The sequence below is a fragment of the Argiope bruennichi genome, chromosome X1, assembly GCF_947563725.1.
Source record: "Argiope bruennichi chromosome X1, qqArgBrue1.1, whole genome shotgun sequence".
NCBI classification, from domain to species: Eukaryota; Metazoa; Arthropoda; class Arachnida; order Araneae; family Araneidae; genus Argiope; species Argiope bruennichi.
In genome coordinates, this window is record NC_079162.1 from 103,754,690 (window position 1) to 103,770,408 (window position 15,719).

Sequence of the window (15,719 nt, forward strand, 5' to 3'; positions counted from 1 at the left end):
TGTATAATAGGAATTGTGCAATGCTGTGCATGATCAATTGAACTACATATTTAAAAAAATGAAAAAAAAAATTATATAACTAACCAACTCAAAACTTTCCATGAGTATCATAGTAATTTTGAAGAGAGTAGTTAATAAACCTATTTCATATTTGTGATTGCAGTGGTGTATAAAAAAAATTCATTTGTTTTATTAATAATAGATTCTGCTTCATATTTTTAGTTGCTGGCATCACTGCGAAGACGCAATCCGCATTGACGATGTGGGTTCAGACGAGGCCTATTATTGCGCGCAATAGAAGGTCACGCCTACTTCAGAAAAATCACGTGACTGCAACGGGACAATGGCAAATGGTTGTCCCGTCGGGACAACTATTAGCCATGCTTTGTGAAGTTCCAAACCACAGGTTCACTTATTCTGGACGTAGCCAAGGCCTTTGATAAAATTTGGCACGAAGGGTTTACTGTTTAATGCAGATCGAAAGTGGAATGCATTTAAGTCTCAATTAAGAAAAGTTCTCAGAAATATTACAGTAAGTATTAAGCAAATGGTATTATACATGCTTTAGTGTGTAGCTGTACTTTATAATATTTTGAGATTTTAGAATCCATGTAATTGAAGATTCTGAATTATATTACATAATATCATTTAATAATACATAATGAGGCATGCTATTTTGTATTGTTGTATAATATCTTTGTGTTAATATTGTAGTATTGTTATTTAACTATTGAATAGTCTTAACTTTCCAAAATGCTCTTGTATATTTTTTAAATTTGTTTCGCTCTGAATATTTTTACATGCTCAGAAAAGGATTGCATATTCCTTATCAAATTGTTCCTTTATTTCTATATTCTATAATTTTTCAAATGAAGCATTTAGTACTTGAAGTTAAAAATGAAATATGTTCAGATTTTAAAAGTATTGAAATAAGGAAGATTGGGCAACTCCCTTATTTTTAAAATTTGAAATAGCAATTATTAAAGTGATTTTTTATTATTACATTTGCCAAAATATACACTGTTTGTAATAAGTTTCCTTTTCACTGGTTCAAAACTCGTCAAGCAATCTTTATTCACAACACATTAAAGAGATGTTAATAAATGTAAGTGTGAAGAATTTCTAATTCTAATGGGGTGGGGGGGTAAAAGTTTACTAGTGGGAATATTCTATTTAGCATCAGTTGTATCATTTTTGGCAACTTCATTGCCTGTTGAAAAGGGCAGATATATTGTTTTGCAATTTTTAAAAAAGTTTTTATGTTTCAGAGCAGATTTTTTATACTGATAAAGAATCTCTCTAAAAGTTGCCAGCATATATTATGTTATTATATAGGATTCTATTGTTTAAATCATTTATTGAATAATTATCATAATATGTCTTCTAAAAATTGTCTTCTGATCTTAGTTCATTGTGTTTATTTTCTTCGTAGACTGAATGGCAGAATCTAATGTCTATTACTTCATGGCTAAGAGTAGTACAATTTGTAGCTGGCAAATTCTTGTTCAGCTATGTTCGAGAGAAATTTCGTGTATTGAAACTTTTTAGAAACAGCGATGCTAAATTGCTGTTAAAATGTGATATTATAAGATCCTTGCAACATCCTAGAGATGCAGAACTACGTCATGTGGTAATAAGGGAGGCTCTAGAGAGAAGACAAAAAGATGGAAAAGTATGTTTTTGAATCATTTATTTAATGTGTTAAAACAAAAACTTCCTTTTTTTTTTTTTGTATAAAATCATATCCAGTAGTTTAGCAAAATTTAATTGCAGGTATCAAATTACAAGAAAGATTGAAAGAACATTAATAGCTGCATTGTTTTCTATTGTTACCGATCTCCTTTGTGTTTAGGATAATTTTGAGCCAAAACTTAGAAAATTGCATTGGTTGACCAAGATTAATTGTAAATGATAAGCATTCCATATTATTAAATTGACTTACTTAAGAAAACAGATTATTTTCATGTAAAAATGCATAGCTTATCTTTTGTGGCTTAGAATAGTACTTTCAAGTTCCATATTTTAATGAAAATATAAAAGCAAATTGCATTCCTGATTAAAAGAGAAATTGAACATTAAAGTAATTTATTTTAAAATTTTCCTGTGTTACACATCTAGGAAATTTAATCAGCTTTCTTTGCATATCATGGCATTATAACAAATTTTTTTTCTTCATATTGATGTTATTTGTTAAAATTTTTATTATGTTATTATTATGTTTACTACGTAAAAGAAATCGACAGCTTTGGTGGCAGAGGAATCCTTGCCTGGGGTGGCATAATGTTGGGCAGTCGTATACCACTGCACGTCTTCGATGTGGGTACTGTCAATGCATATCGCTATAGGGATGAGATCCTTGAAGCCTATGTGAGGTTGTTCTGGTGTGCTTTTGGCCCATACTTCATGTTTATGGATAACGCACGTCCACACAAAGCCCAGATCGTTGATGATTTTCTTGAGGAAGAGAATATTCGTCATATGGACTGGCCCTTGAGATCTCCAGATCTCAATGTTTGGATCCTGTGACCATCCCTAAATTGAACATGTTTGGAATGGTCTCGGAAGAGCTATTGAACAGAGTAACCTCCCACCTAATACCCTACCAAGAGTTAAAAGCCCCACTTTTGGAAGAATGAGCTTTGTTGCCCCAAGTATTTATTGACACCTTCATACAAAGTATGAAAGTTTGTTGTGAAGCATGTATAGCAGTGCACAGTGGTCACACTCCATATTAGACAGGCTTTCCCCGAGATAAATGCTTTATCTGCGATTCATAATGTAACACTTTTTGGTATACCCTGTTTCTTAATTCCCAATTAAAATCTTTTCCATGTTGTTATATGTATGTTCTTTCTTCCATTGTAGTGTCCACTGTGCCAAATTTTGTGGCAACACAGTAAATAATATTTCAATTTTTGCAGATTTTATGTTTGTGACCTTAATTTTGGACATGAGTGTACTAAAAAATGATAATAATTCAGGTGGAAGTCAAGGAATTTTTATAGTGCATATTTTGAATATTGCTTCTGGGTGACTTATTCCTCACTATTTTCAGAATTTAGCTAAACAAAGAAAATATTTTGTATTTGTTGAGAAATGAAAGAATTCAAAAGGTATAAAAAAATTTCTACAAAAACCAGAATGTCTGTATTAAAAAGGAATGTTTGACTTGAAACTATGAGCATTTGATTAACTTATGGAAAACTTGAAAATCCTTAGAAGATTGAAAGTAAAATAAAACAGAATGCAAAAGCCTTAAAACTAAGTTCCATTTTAAAGATGCATGTTTTCCCTTTTTTTTTTTTTTTTTTTCTTTTTTTTTAACTAGAAAGATTGATTTTGCCACATTATTTTACCTTTAGATGACAAAAACTTATAATATTTGTACAATCTTCTTGAATTGTGCTTTAATTTAAAGTAATCTTTTCTTCACTTATTGCTTAGAGAGTCTGAATCGTTTGCTTTAAACTCTCCTGAATAACTTGTTCATTGAAGTCAGGGTTGCCAAGCCACCGGGTGAAAGGGAATCTAAAAATCGACTGAAAAACGTAGGGAAAATTAAATTTCTTAGTTATTTTTTTTCCCATCTGAAAAAATGCCGATCACGAAAGAATGCGAGATTAAAAAATCCTAGTAATAGCTTCCAAAAACGAAACAATACCATTCGCTATTGTGTAATGCGGAAACTCAACCGCTTTCTACTCCCCCCCCTTTTTTTTCCTATATAGATCAGTTCAGTTTCGATTTTCGAGACAGTTTGTCTTTTTCCTTGCGATTCCGGAATTGCTGCTAATGAGCATGCCCGAGATTTTTCTAACTGCATGAAAAAATAGAATACGTGTCTCTGGCGTGGGCATGAAATTTGCGGACCCAGCGCGGTGGTGTTTCATGTACCATACTTGAGTTTATTGAATGGTTGTTTATTATTTCAGGAACTGTGAGCTTTTTCAAAGTAGATTAGATAATTTTTTAAAACTACAAGCTGCTTATAATTCGTATTTAATACGAATTGGACGTAGAAAAAAAATCAACGCTGATTTTGCAGTATTTTTGCTTAAATGTTACGCAAAACACATTTTTTGTGTACTCCTCGTTTTGTAAAAAAGTAATAACAGGGGTGTTTGTGCTCCGGGGAAACCCCGGAATTCCGGGGATCGTCGTTCAAAAGGAAGTAGGAATAATAATGAATTATTTATTTTGATCTGGGTAATTTTGTTTGCTTTGAAAGCAGAAAACGCAAGGTCAGTGTGTGTGGTGAAAACTTTTCCTCTCTTTCTCCAAAGGCAGTGATAATGCGTGAAAAGGTCGAAAAAACTTCTTTTTTGTTCTTTCCTTATTGCGAGTTATGACTCATTCCCCCGGTTCTCGGACATTCTCTTCTGGATTCTTTTCGGCAAGTAGGCGCGGCAGAAAAAAAAGGGAGAGACTTCGTTCGACCAGATGTGCGATAACGTGACTCTGTGTTCAAAGGTCTTATCTCTCCTGGCGTGGCGCCAATAAGTAGAGAAGGGGGATTTTTCGCCGTATTAGCTATTTGTCATTGATCGCTTCGCAATTTTTTTTTCTCCGCTGTGTAAAATTTTCGTTTTATTTATTGATGCACGTGTAAATTTTTCGTTTCGCTTATTGAAATATTTTTTTATTTATGTACTCAAGAGAATTTCACTTTGAAATTTCAGCATATGAAACAGAAATTACCCCTTAAAAATTCATATCTAATTAGTTTTACAGCATTAGATCCAGAGCTAAGAGGTAAAACCAGTACAATATTAGCTTTTGAAAAATTATCATCTTTTATGTCCCATATTTTTAGTGATAATGAAAAGTCAAATGTAGAAGCTGAAATAAGGTTATACCAGAGTGATATTGATATTGCCAAAGAAATGCTCTACACATCTGATGAAAGTGGAAATCAAGTCAAGTGTACAATTGATAAATATTGCTCTAAAGTTTTTAATTTAAAAGATGATTTCACAAATGATTATAAGTATCCTACATTGGCTAAATTGGTCAAAGCCTGCCTTAGCTGCTTCCATGGTCCATTAGTGGAAAGTGCATTCAACTTAATGGATACACTTGTCACTGACTATAGAACCTCTCTTAAGATTGATTCCCTAGATGCAGTGCAGACTATTAAATATGATTTAATGGCTTCTAAAGAAACCTCATGTGAAAAATATGGCTAAAAAAATCCAATGACTGATCCAATTTTCAAAGATCTCTTACTGAATATGAACAGAAGTTGGAAAACATATCAAGAGGACTTAAAAACATGTATTTCAGATGAGTCCCCTATAAAAGTCTCTGAAAAACCTTCTACATTAGCAGAAAAGCAAACTGCTTCTACCTCTGCATATGCTTCTTCTATGCAAATTTCTTCAACTGTAAATGAGGAAAATAAAAGTCAACCTTCCTGCAATTATGAAGTTCACCACAAAAGAAAGTCAAGCCCACAAACATCAGAAAATAATAATAAAAAAAAAAGCAGCAGAAATTAGATAATTTTTTTTAAAAGAATTAATTCAGGTAATTTAAAATATTTGCATAAAATGTAGTAGTTTATATGTTTGAAAATTTATGGTTATTAATTTTGCAAAAAAAGTAATTCATTGAACTTTTATAATTAGGTCATTCAATACTTCATAATTGTAATTTTTCATTTCTCCCCCCCCCCCCTCTTCTCGAAACTCCAAAATGCCGGTAGTAAGTTCGTAAAAGTTTCAGGGGATTTTTTGGGGTCCCACAAACACCCCTGTAATAAGCACGAGTAAAATGAGAAAACAGGCACTTACTATTCATGCCGAAAAAGGAAAACATATAAGACTGCCTGCTCGTTCAAAAGTGTCATCATTGATAGTGGACTTGGCATCTAAAAGAAATACAGGAAAAAATGACATGTCAAATCCGAGAACGTCAGATTTAATGTCCGGAAATAAACCGATTTCAAACACTTCAGTTCAAAAATAATCATTGAAATCTGAATTTTTATGAGCATTAAAACTTGTTGCGACGCATTGTATTCTCATGCATACAGTGATATATCGGAAATATTTTCACATACGTTTACTGAAACGGAAATAACTAAAAAATGTGCGTTAGGCCGTTTTTTATTTCATAAGGATTAGCTCCATGAAACTAATGTTTGGAAAAGCTGCAGAAGTTACAAAAAATTGATGTCCAGATACATAAACTCACAAAAAAAAAAAAAAAAAAAAAAGAATCTTGCCTTGTGATGTTTTTTTAACATTACATTTGTACTGTTAATATAATAAATGCAATTATTATATTGCATTATAAATAAGAGCTATTCGCGCATTTTCTCGTATCTTGAATATACATACGGGGGGAAAAAAAGAATATTTTTTTCCAGATTTAAGTGGCAACCCTGGAACTGTAAGGTTATTACATATATGTGCAGCTCTGATGTATTTTTCATCGCACTTCTGATGCACTGGATCATTTCTGTATGTTATAGTTGGATGAGAAAAAAAAAAAAAAAAAAAAAAGTCTTATCTTGACTTTTCCGTAAATAGATGCATGTTTTGTTGAATAAGCCAAACCTTGATAGATTTAGAAAAGATTGTTCCAAAAAGTGTTACTACAATGAAACGGGATGGATCTATAGTATTTTTTTTTAGTTGAAACTTTTATATTTTCGTCATTTCTATTTTAAGATCATTTAGACTAGTATCCTTTTCAAAGTTTTGAAGTAAAATTCTCGAATTAAAGCACTTTGTTTAAATTTAATTAATTAGAATTTTAAATGCCAATTTCTTCTCTTCAAAATTACTTTTTGTTTCAAATTTGGTAAATCTAAATCATTTTATTGGGTGTAAACAGCCACATACACATTCAATTTTATTATTTATAGATATAATAGCTGCCATTAGCACCCAGATTCACCTATCGAATTAATAGCGTTAATTTATGTATTAATTTTTTGATTTAATTATTTACAAATATTTTTTTTTGTTAGCTGAATACAACTAATATACATGAAGGAAAATGCATTGGATTAATTTATATCATTTATAAACAGAAGAATTGTCTCTTTCATGAGAGTGAATAATCTGAAAATTTCATAACGATAATGAAAAATATCTTTACAAATTATGTATAAAAATAATTTAAAACTTGTTAAATTTGCCTCTTACATGGAAAAGAAAATAACTTCATATCAGAAGTGTGATACTTTAAAACTGTGAATAACATAATTTCTGTTTAAGAACATTTGCAAAAGTTACCGAGAAGAAATGAAATTCTGATAAATTCTTAGTTTCAATTATTTTTAGGGGGAAATCTCCTTTCAAATTGTATCTGCTGAATTTGATAGCTTATCAAATTGCCTACTCTGAAAATAGCCAATGTTCATACATCTATACATATTATCACATTCGGCTTTATTATTAATAGAAAATGTGGTGAAAAACGATTTATATACTTTGTTGCTGGGTTTAATTAAGTAATTTAGTTTTCTCAATTACTTGAAAACTTTCTGTATTAAACTATTTATTCACATATTTAAAGAAATTCCTTTTTTATTGAGCATCTACAGATGTTTGTTGAAAAGCTGATCTGGCACAGATCTCTCATTTGTGTAGCTGATATCAAATTATGCATTGCTAATATATCTGTAGGTAATTATATATCATAAAGAAGTCCTAGAAAAATTCCACTCATTTCGTGTAACAGGAATCTACTCCTAAGCTTCCAAAACTCATGAATCGTAATAAGATTTGTGTACGAAATTTAGTTTTCTATCTAATATAGAAAACTAATTGACTAAAAGTTTGTGAACTATAGTTTGATTATTTTGTAGAAATTAATTTTGTTCCTTGTATTTTTTCAAACACAATTTAATTTTAACACTGTCATATCAAAAAATTTATTGTACATTCTTTTCTTCTGTAGGTTCCTCTTCAGTTTAACTTTGTAGCCCCTGCAGGTGATCTCAAAATGATCGGTGGTATCACAGATTAGGATATTTCAGATAAATATAACAGCCTTCAAAACAGGTGCAAAAAAGCACCATAATAAATACAAAAATAATTTACTATTGAATCATATCAGTAATTGGTTTGTAATCGCCTTCAGTGGGATCGATTCTTATGAGGTATGCCACATATCTTAGGCTGTGCTTAACATCTGAGATTTCTTTTGAGACAACTGAAATATTTCTGTTCCGTTATCATTGCAATTTTAATGTTATATTCCATCTGTCATCATTGTAATGTTATATTCCAACATTATATGGAAAGAAATTAATAAAATTTTAATGTTTATTACTTATTTTTTTTATCATTCTTAATACTTTACCATATTTCTGTGTGAAAGTCTTGTAGTGATCGTAACGCTACCTATCTACTTTCCCTAATACAATCTATGTTAATACTTCTCCCGGGGAATCCCCGTTCTGTGTATACGTGCGCTAAGCAGCGATATTCGATAGTTGTTAGTGTAATAAAGAGTTTATTTTTCTAATAGCGATGAAATGCTTTATACTACACTCTACATGAACATCACCACAGTCTCCTTAATAGACAGTTTCATTTCATTGAATGAATCTCTAAATATGCTATTAAACAATAAGTACTTAGTATTAATTTAAGTTGCTGTGTGTTTGTTTGGTTTTACATTGTACAAGACTTTATTTTTATTTAATTCACACAATGGTCATGTCTTTATCTATAATTTCTGTAATAACATTGTGTTGGTAGAAAATAAATCTCTTCTTCATGTGGAAAATACTTTATTTCTAAACTGTTATGGTTTTTTCACTGCCACCTCCGGGTTTCATTTATTATTTAAAAAAATCTTGGCAAAAACTGTATTTTGTAACTTAATTTCATTCAAATTGTTGTTATTTTTTTTAACAAATAAAAAAATTATCTTAACCAGTTAATTTTTTATTCATTTAAAAATTTATAAGCTATTTTTTTTTTTTTAATGTAGCCATCAAATTTTAAAATACACCTAAGGCATAACATGGTAATTTTTTTTCCAAAGTAATGTTTATTGAATAGTAAGAAAGCATCTTGCTTTTAATTAATGGATTTGTACTTGAAGTTTTAAAAGTTGCCTGAGCAGATAGTCTGCAGTATAAATCTACATAAGTGTTATTTTTAAATTACTGCACTTCCTGCTTCTGATGTTTGAATACAGTAAAATGATTTATTGGTACTTTCTCAATGTCTGAAAGCAAAAATGTAAAAAACTCGAATTTGAATTCAAATACTTCATCCTATCAAAAGTGGTTCAAGCAGTTAAGTGCTATAATTACATGAATGGCAATTAAAAGTAACAGTAGTAAGTTGATGCTGCTTTTGAATTTCCATCAGTTAAGGATTCATTCTAAATTCCACAACAGTCAAAATACATTTGTCATTTTGAAATTCGAAATAAGTTCTTAACAACTTTCACAATCTCAAAATCTGAATGAAGCATACTTTATAATGTTGGGTCAAGGAAAAAATGTATCATACTCTATAAATAGGCAGAAAATATTATCTTACAATTATAACTCTTATTAAGTTGGTTTGGAAAATAGTAAATGGTTGAAGATCAAAATAACTACTTGTTTTTTAATAGATTTCAAAAATGTTTGATCAATGCGGTACTTCCATGGCTAGAAAAATAATTTGTTATGGATCTAATGTTGGAATTTCTTTTCTCGTAGAATATACAGAACTGAATTTGTTGGGTCATGTATAATGAAATAGAAATTTGAATTGATTATATAAATTGCATTTCTCTATTTTCGTGCATTACAAATAAAAATGTATTGTTTGTTTCTTATGGCACTTGCCACTGACAAGCCCACCGCTACGAAGACAGCGATTTAAGCCTGAGGGGGAACGTCTCTTATTTTTTATAGCAGCGCCAACTAGGGCCAAGAGTACGACTTTGCCACTCACGCATCACTCATTCGCTTGCACAACCCCTTTTTACAGGAGGGCACATTCACACATCTCACAGATAGAACAACCATGCCCAAACCGGGACTCGAACCCGGGACGCCCAGATCACGGGGAAGACGCGCTACCCCTATGCCAGGACGCCGGCATAAAAATGTATAATTTAATGTTATGTTTTTTATAACATTTTAGAATTCTAACATAATAGATTAATTTAATTATGTTTATGGTACTCTAGTCTTTTAAACTTTTTTAAGAATCATATTAGTGGGATTTAAAATTCAATTGATTTTTCTCTCTTGATTTGATAAGATTATAAGATGACACACAAGAAAATATTTTTTTAGAACACTTGTGAATAAATTTATAAATTGTAACTAAATATATCAAGCCAAATTATTTTTTAAAAAGTAATCTAATAATAATTTCACGTAACATTTACCATCGATTCCTAAAACGCTGATGCAATTCAAATTAGAGTAACTTCAATTATACAAACGAACAACAAGAAATTGATTTTACTGAAAAAGTATTTGAAAATGGTGTTAAATAAAATAGTGTTTCTAAACTAATAGTTCAGAAATTATCAAAATAAATAAATAAAAGTCAGACAAATGATTTTGATACTATGATGATTCATATGATTATTGTATGAAATATTCAATAGAAAATGAGTTCTACGTTATGATCAATACAATCATGTAACATCGGCTTCACCATAGTAGCAAAATAAGTATATCATATCGTCATAGAAAGATAATTGATATTTGTGCATTCAAAAAGAAAAATTTAGAACGTACCTGGAAATTTTGTTAAATTTTTTTCATTATATACAATGTTTTAAATGCATCTAGTCCCATATTAAAATATTTTAAGTATTTTGCATATAGAAGTCAAAACTTGTACCTTCGGTATTTCAGATGATATTTGTGCTCTGTTTAAAACACTAAATTTATTCTGATACATAAATATTTGACATTGAGTAAAGAATCAATATAATTTTAAAACGGCTAATTCTCATAAAATAGAAAATATAAATTCTTAAGAAATTATAACATTGATAATAAGAATTGAAAAAGGTTGCCATGGCACCGGGAGAACCAGAAAAGTACAGAGAATGTAAAAATCATCCATAAAACCTGGTAAATATGAAAATTTCTTTAAAAATTGGTAAAGTAAAGAGAATTTTAAGTTTCTTAGTTCCCTCCTCTTCTTTCTTTCTTTCTTTTCCCCATCTAAAAATTGCTCATCTCTCTTGTCGATTGCGAGAACAAAAAACCTGAAAATTTATCGGCATCAAAACTTGTGTCACATTTGTCTTTAATGTATTCAATGATATAACGGAAACACTTTCACATATGTTTACTGATAGTGAAATAGCCAGAAAATGTACATTATGTCCTACAAAATGTCGTGCATGATTTGTTAAGGATTAGATCCATTTTTCAAGCAATAGATTAAGAAATCTTTAAACAATACAAAAAGTGTAATATGCTTTGAACAGAACTTTACAAAAGTGCCAGATGAATTTCATTGATGGATATTAGTGTGAATCAATCTATAGAGTCTCCACAAAATAATTGGAATTCAATATTTTTAAAGCATATCATTGCTGAAGAACTGTTTGAGAATTATAAAGAAGTTATATCAAGTATGGATCTTTAATTACTTTTACAAATTAGTATAGATAGACCAAATATAAATTAAAAATTTTTTTTAAACATGTTAAAGAACTTTCTTGTGAAAATGACTGTAAATTTTCCTATCTAGTTATTTGGACACACATAATCCTTGGAGCGCTTCAGTATGGATATAAATCTACTGGATGCTTGGGAAACAAAAACTTTAGATACTATTTTTTGATAGAGCACATTAAGCCTAAAAATCTAAGATGGGGGATAAATACCGCTGTTGGAATAGAGACTACTAGTTACTTGATTACTAATGGAGCTACAGAACTGAAAAAAGAGACTTTAGCAGCATATTTAATATTTGTTAAAAATACTAAAGAACATTTCAACGTGTGATGAAATATTTTACTGTTTTAAAAGCTGCATCTTGTTTAAATCCACATATATTGATGGACAATGCATTATTACGTGAAAAAAGAGTGGTTGATTTGCATCAACTTCTTTATTCCAAAGTACAAATTTTGCCGGCATATTCAGAACGTGAAAATATCTAATTTGATATTTTTCTGGGGAAAAAAAGTGAATATAAAGAACAGTTTGATACATTTAATGAAAAAAAAAAATCGTTTATATGATTTCTGTTCTAACATTTTGAAGTCAAAAGGATTTCCTGATTTTGGGGAAGTTGCAAAAATCATTCTTGTGCTGTCACACTGTAATGCGGCTGTGAAAAATGGGCTTAGTATTAATAAGGATATGCATGTTCAAGATCTGAAAAAAGACTCGTTGATTGGTCCAGTCGCGGTTTTGAAACACGAGGCCATGGTCACTAAATTATTTTATAACCCACTTATATCTAAACTCTATTTATAACAAGAAAGTAATGTAAATTAAACAAATTTGACCTTTTAATTTTACCTTTCCGCTTAATCTTTAGCCAAACTTCAAAATTTTACATATATATATATATATATATATATATATATATATATATATATATATATATATATATATATATGTAATGATATTTTAACTCTAATTTCAATTTAATTAATTTTCAATATTTTATTTTAATTTAGCCCATAGTAACTTCATTCTAAAATATTCTCTTATTTCGTGATCCAATTCCACTGTCTCTACTTAATTAATTCAAGAGAAGCTTTGTTAAATTGTTGAATCAGCTAAAATCTAACTTTCCCACACTGCGCGTGAAGAGATAAAATACCGCTGATCAGCCAAATTCTTTTTTAAAATCTCCCTGCGTTTCCCCTGCCTTGTCCACTTGTTCCCCTTTCGTTACACACGCGTATAACGAAAATCCCTATTGAAATCTCATAATACATTAGCACTGTAAAGAAATATTTTCCCTATCAAAATCATAGGTTATATAAGACCAGGGATAAAATGTCGAAGAGCTTTTTCCCTTCGACACACACACACACACACACTTTATACATTTTTGGACGATGATGATAAAAATTATAATGCTAAATAATAACAAATAATTATATTTTTGTGGCAGAAAATATACAGTATATTAGTAAGTAAGTATATAAGTAATTATATGTAGTATATAAGAAATAGTATTAAACTGATACATGAAACTTTAAAAAAAATACCGACGACAAAAATGATGGAAATAAAATTTCTACAAACACAGAAATAGGTATTGAAAGGCATAAAATTTTTTAAATATCACATTTCTTGCTTTTAATTTCGAGAATTTTTCTCGAATTTCCTCATAATCTAATTCCTCTACTACATTATTTTTAATAAATAATAGTGAATGTTCATTTAAATGCGGTTGATTCATGGCATTTCGTAAATAGTTATTGAGGCGTTTTAAAACGGAGAATGATCTTTTTCAGTTTATATTGCAAATTAGCACGGTGAGGAAAATTTTTTAAATTGTTTCCAAGTTGGGAAATTTTGATTAGAGGCTATCCACAGTCAATTTATATATATCTGTTGGATTTGAAATTTTTTCGTTTTTTTTTTTATATTTAATGTAATGTCTTATTTTATACTTGAAATAATGTGTTTCAATATCATCACCATATTTTATGCAAACGTCCGAAGATTTTTCATCTATGTTTCCATTTAAAAAAAATTGTAAATCACTTAAAGCACCCTTATATATAATGCTCCTTTAAATAATTACTGACATGAGAGTATTATAAGCATCAATTATGAATGATTGTTTTTCGTGTAAGCAAGGTTCTTCGCAATTCTTTTCATAAATGTGGTATCTTCTCTTCCTCTTTCTACTATATTTATATTTCCTAAAATCTGTAATCAGATTGGCTTCAATTTCAATATCTTGGAAATTTTTCCTGACATCCATTATGAAATCTGATAAGGATTTAATGAGAGAAGAGCATTTTAGTAAGTTTGCTTGAATATTTTGCAAATATTTGCTGACGGAATTCATTCTTTGTAAAAATTTGTTCCAAATCACTGCCAGTAAAGCAGTTTCATACTAATCGAATTTCTTTGCACGTGTTTTAGCTTCTAATTTATATTTCTGTTTTTCTTTCACATTATTTATTACAATTTAAATGCTTTTAATTTCTACAACGCCGCTACTGCATCGGCTCTGGCAGAGTTAGTATCACTTACCCTTTTGACGCTTTTCAGAACACTTTAATACAGATTTTTTAGTAAAAAATTCCATCATCTTGTGGACGAAGAAAAAGCTATAAATATCTTTTGAATGAAATTAAAATAACTTACAGCAGCTGCTGCACAATTTCCTATTAAATTCAAAGTGTGGCTGGTACAGGGAACATGGGTATCCGTTTTACAATGTTCTTTCAGTCTGGCTTTTAAGCCAGTGTATTTCTCTGACACGTTAGATGCATCATCATATGTTTCATTCCTGCAGTGCTTTACTTCAATTGAAAAATTGCTTAAATTTTCTAGAATTACATTTTCTAGATAAGCAGATTCGTGACTTTCAATTGGACATAATCCAAGAAAAATCTTTCTTTTATATTTTCTTTTTGTCGATGAATCTCATAACAAACGTTTATTGATTAATATGTGTCACATCAGGTGCAGGATCAACGATAATTGAATAGCACATAGCCTCTTTGGTTTTTGTAATTAAAGTTGTTTCACTTCATTTGCTATTAGAGTTATTAATTCATCTTACACAGAATGTGACAGATAATTCACATTTCTTGAATCCGCGTTATCATATCTTTCTCAGTACTTCATTAAAAATTTATCAAATTTAGAAGGATATTGAATGCAACTCAAAAAGTTGTCTTTTCGTTTGAGTCAACGTTTTTCCTGTTTCCTCGAAATGCGATGCCCACACTAGACAGTAATTTCACAGTAGCCACAATTCGTTTCAGGAGATCTAGCCAGTAGTTTTGATGTGAATTTAACTGCTTGGCCAGTTGAGTATCAAAGCGGTTTAAAATCCCAGAACGCTTCTTCCTTCGATGTGATATTGAGAAGATTCATGCTCTCTTAGGGATCGTCATAAATTTTTCCAGTCATTGTAACCTGTTATAAATTTAATTTTGCTATTCGATATTGTAAACGATTTGCACACAAAGCAAGACATACATTTAGTTGTCTCTGAAAATTTTAACCACTCACGATTTTCTATTATCCGTTACCTTTGAAACAATAAAAATGGGATTCTGGTATATTTCTATGATATCACTTATTACGGTCTGTATATTAAACTTTAAGATTTTTGGTGTTTCCAATATTGGATGGCCTGTTTATTAAATAACTAGCCTCCTTTGAAATGTTAATGCTCGTTAAAATTTTAATTATTAAATATTTTATGTAACTCCTATTTTAATAGCTTCTTCATCAAAATATTTTAAAGCTTCAAATTTTGAAAGTCATATAATTCATTCATAAAATTATAAAGGTCTTCAGCCATAACGTATCTCTCTAATTTTCTGTTAGCTCCCGTAGAATTTATGCTTTAAATTAAAGTGGAAATGGTTTAATTGCAATTAATATAAGAATATTTTTTACTGAAACGAAGCATTTTTTTTTATATGAGTACTGAAAACAGAGTCGCAGAGTATTTAAACCTTATGGCCACTAAAGAATATATTTCTTCATTTATATAATATCTCAAGAAGTTTTCTACAAAATTTTCTCAGATTCATCATGAACAGATAAATTAATTGACAATGTTTGGTTT

The 15,719-nt window shown here is 30.0% G+C and overlaps 1 long non-coding RNA gene across 1 annotated transcript; it reads left to right on the forward strand.

Moving 5' to 3' along the window:
- The first annotated feature begins 302 nt into the window (after positions 1-302).
- On the forward strand, positions 303-8,745 carry LOC129959033 (uncharacterized). Its single transcript, XR_008783383.1, has 3 exons — positions 303-532; positions 1,433-1,672; positions 7,912-8,745. It is a non-coding gene; the product is annotated as an uncharacterized LOC129959033 (long non-coding RNA).
- Positions 8,746-15,719: the final 6,974 nt, after the last annotated feature.